At 39.8% G+C, this 4,231-nt stretch overlaps 1 non-coding gene across 1 annotated transcript; it reads left to right on the top strand.

Annotated features, from left to right (window-relative positions):
• Nucleotides 1–2,640: 2,640 nt before the first annotated feature.
• LOC127744552 (small nucleolar RNA R71) lies at nucleotides 2,641–2,748 on the top strand. The gene has a single exon (XR_008005498.1). It is a non-coding gene; the product is annotated as a small nucleolar RNA R71 (small nucleolar RNA).
• The last annotated feature ends 1,483 nt before the right edge of the window (nucleotides 2,749–4,231 follow it).

The following is a 4,231-nucleotide window of genomic DNA, read 5'->3' as shown; positions in this document are numbered from 1 at the left end:
TCCATCTCCCATGACTCGGAGGTGGAAGCTTTTGCCTTTCCTTTCCTCTTTCTAGAGGTTTCTCCGGCCTTGGATGCCATAATGGTTATGGAAAAACAAAAAAGCAATGCTTTTACCACACCAAACTTAAAATGTTTGCTCGTCCTCGAGCAAAAGAAGAAAGAAGAGAGTAGAAGAAGAAGAAAGGAGGAAGAGGGAGATGGTGGTGTATTCGGCCAAAGAGGGGGAGAAGTGTGGTTTAGGTTGTGTGAAAATGAAGGGGTGAAGAAGGGTTTATATAGGAGAGAGGGGAGATGGGGTTCGGCCATTTGAGGGTGGGTTTGGGAGGGAAAGTGGTTTGAATTTGAAGGGTGAGGTTGGTGGGGTTTTATGAAGGATGGATGTGAGCGGTGAAGAGAAAGATGGGATTTGATAGGTGAAGGGTTTTTGGGGAAGAGGTGTTGAGGTGATTGGTGAATGGGGGAAGAAGAGAGAGAGTGGTGGTGGGGTCCTGTGGGGTCCACAGATCCTGTGGTGTCAAGGAAAAGTCATCCCTGCACCAAATGGCATCAAAATTCACGTTTTGAACCATTTCTGGCGTTAAACGCCGGGCTGGTGCCCATTCCTGGCGTTTAACGCCAGGTTGTTGCCCTTTTCTGGCGTTTAACGCCAGTCTAGTGCCCCTTTCTGGCGTTAAACGCCCAGAATGGTGCCAGACTGGGCGTTAAACGCCCAACTGCTAGGCTTACTGGCGTTTAAACGCCAGCAGCATCTTCCTCCAGGGTGTGCTATTTTTCTTCCTGTTTTTCATTCTGTTTTTGCTTTTTCTATTGATTTTGTGACTTCTCATGATCATCAACCTACAAAATAACAAAAAATAACAAAGGAAAATAGATAAAATATAACATTGGGTTGCCTCCCAACAAGCGCTTCTTTAATGTCAGTAGCTTGACAGAGGGCTCTCATGGAGCCTTACAGATACTCAGAGCAATGTTGGAACCTCCCAACACCAAACTTAGAGTTTGAATGTGGGGGTTCAACACCAAACTTAGAATTTGGTTGTGGCCTCCCACCACCAAACTTAGAGTTTGACTGTGGGGGCTCTGTTTGTCTCTGATTTGAGAGAAGCTCTTCATGCTTCCTCTCCATGATGACAGAGGGATATCCTTGGGCCTTAAACACAAAGGATTCTTCATTCACTTGAATGATCAGTTCACCTCCATCAACATCAATCACAGCCTTTGCTGTGGCTAGGAAGGGTCTGCCAAGGATGATGTTTTCATCCATGCACTTCCCAGTCTCTAGGACTATGAAGTCGGTAGGGATGTAATGGTCTTCAATCTTAACCAAAACATTCTCTACAAGTCCATAAGCTTGTTTTCTTGAATTGTCTGCCATCTCTAGTGAGATTCTTGCAGCTTGTACCTCAAAGATCCCTAGCTTCTCCATTACTGAGAGAGGCATGAGGTTTACACTTGACCCTAAGTCACACAGAGCCTTCTTGAAGGTCATGGTGCCTATGGTACAAGGTATGGAAAACTTTCCAGGATCTTATCTCTTTTGAGGCAATTTCTGCCTAGACAAGTCATCCAGTTCTTTGGTGAGCAAAGGGGGTTCATCCTCCCAAGTCTCATTTCCAAATAACTTGTCATTTAGCTTCATGATTGCTCCAAGGTATTTAGCAACTTGCTCTTCAGTGACATACTCATCCTCTTCAGAGGAAGAATACTCATCAGAGCTCATGAAAGGCAGAAGTAAGTCCAATGGAATCTCTATGGTCTCATTTTGAGCCTCAGATTCCCATGGTTCCTCATTGGGGAACTCATTGAAGGTTAGTGCACGCCCATTGAGGCCTTCCTCAGTGGCGTCCACTTCCTCTCTTTCCTCTCCAGATTCGGCCATGTTTATGGCTTTGCACTCTCCTTTTGGATTTTCTTCTGTCTTGCCTGGGAGAGTACTTGGAGGGAGTTCAGTAACTTTCTTGCTCAGCTGTCCCACTTGTGCCTCCAAATTTCTAATGGAAGACCTTGTTTTAGTCATGAAACTTTGAGTGGTTTTGATCAGATCAGAGACCATAGTTGCTAAGTCAGAGGGGTTCTGCTTAGGATTCTCTGTCTGTTGCTGAGAAGATGGTGGAAAAGGCTTGCCATTGCTAAACCTGTTTCTTTCACCATTATTGTTGTTGAAACCTTGTTGAGGTCTCTCTTGATTCTTCCATGAAAAATTTGGGTGATTTCTCCATGAAGAATTATAGGTGTTTCCATAGGGTTCTCCTAGGTAATTCACCTCTTCCATTGAAGGGTTCTCAGGATCATAAGCTTCTTCCTCAGACGAAGCATCCTTAGTACTGCTTGGTGCATTTTGCATTCCAGACAGACTTTGAGAAATCAAATTGACTTGTTGAGTCAATATTTTATTCTGAGCCAAAATGGCGTTCGGAGTATCAATCTCAAGAACTCCTTTCTTCTGACTAGTCCCATTGTTCACAGGATTCCTTTCAGAAGTGTACATGAATTGGTTATTTGCAACCATTTCAATTAGCTCTTGAGCCTCTGTAGGCGTCTTCTTCAGATGAAGAGATCCTCCAGCAGAGCTATCCAAAGACATTTTGGACAGTTCAGAGAGACCATCATAGAAAATACCTATGATGCTCCATTCAGAAAGCATGTCAGAAGGACATTTTCTGATTAATTGTTTGTATCTTTCCCAAGCTTCATAGAGGGATTCTCCATCCTTTTGTCTGAAGGTTTGGACTTCCACTCTAAGCTTACTCCATCTTTGTGGTGGAAAGAACTTTGCCAAGAAGGCATTGACTAGCTTTTCCCAAGAGTCCAGGCTTTCTTTAGGTTGAGAGTCCAACCATATTCTAGCTCTGTCTCTTACAGCAAAAGGGAATAGCATCAGTCTATAGACCTCAGGGTCTACCCCATTAGTCTTGACTGTGTCACAGATTTGCAAGAATTCAGCTAAGAACTGATGAGGATCTTCCATTGGAAGTCCATGGAACTTGCAATTCTGTTGCATTAGAGAAACTAATTGAGGTTTAAGCTTAAAGTTGTTTGCTCCAATGGCAGGGATAGAGATGCTTCTCCCATAGAAATCAGGAGTAGGTGCAGTAAAGTCACCCAGCACCTTCCTTGCATTGTTGGCATTGTTGTTGTTTTCGGCTGCCATATCTTCTTCTTCTTTGAAGAATTCGGTCAGGTCCTCTACAGAGAGTTGTGCCTTAGCTTCTCTTAATTTTCACTTCAAGGTCCTTTCAGGTTCAGGGTCAGCTTCAACAAGAATGCCTTTGTCTCTGCTCCTGCTCATATGAAAGAGAAGAGAACAAGAAAAATGTGGAATCTTCTATGTCACAGTATAGAGATTCCTTGAGGTGTTAGAGGAAAAGAAAAATAGAAGAAAGAGGTAAAAGAATTTGAACTTAATCAGATAGAGTTCGAATTGTGCATTGAGAAGGAGTGGTACTCCAAAAATAGAAGGATGTGGGAAGAGGGGAAGAAAATTTTCGAAAATTAATTAAAAAGATTTTAAAAACATTTTGAAAAACACTTAATTGATTTTCGAAAATAAGAGTGGAAAAGAAATCAAGTGATTTTTGAAAAAGATTTTGAAATTAGAAATCAAAAAGATTTGATTGAAAACTATTTTGAAAAAGATGTGTTTAAAAAGATTTGATTGAAAAGTTATGGTTTTAAAAAGATATGATTGAAAAGATATGATTTGAAAACAATTTTAAAAGATATGATTTGAAAACAATTTTAAAAGATATGATTTGAAAACAATTTTAAAAGATATGATTTGAAAACAATTTTAAAAGATATGATTTGAAAACAATTTTAAAAGATAGTTCTGAATCTTCAATTCTCTGTATTATTGACTTGAAAAGACACAAATTGAAAATATTTTTGGATTTTTAATAATAAAGAATAATCAAAATGTAACTAAAATCAAATAACAATGCATGCAAGACACCAAACTTAGCAGTTTGTATACTACTGACACTAATGAGAATGCATATGAAACACATAGATACTCAAGTCAATAGAATTCAAAGATCAAAACAAAGAAATACATGCATGGATTCGAAAAACAAAAACATGCAATTGACACCAAACTTAAGGTGGGACTCCAGACTCAAACAAGAAACATAAAATCTTTTTGGTTTTTATGATTTTGTAAAATTTTTTGTGTTTTTCGAAAATTAAGAGGAAAAAGATATCAAAATTCTTAATGAGAATTCCAGGAATCA

This window comes from Arachis duranensis, unplaced genomic scaffold (assembly GCF_000817695.3).
Source record: "Arachis duranensis cultivar V14167 unplaced genomic scaffold, aradu.V14167.gnm2.J7QH unplaced_Scaffold_58495, whole genome shotgun sequence".
Taxonomy (NCBI): domain Eukaryota; kingdom Viridiplantae; phylum Streptophyta; class Magnoliopsida; order Fabales; family Fabaceae; genus Arachis; species Arachis duranensis.
This window is presented reverse-complemented; position numbering and strand designations above follow the sequence as displayed.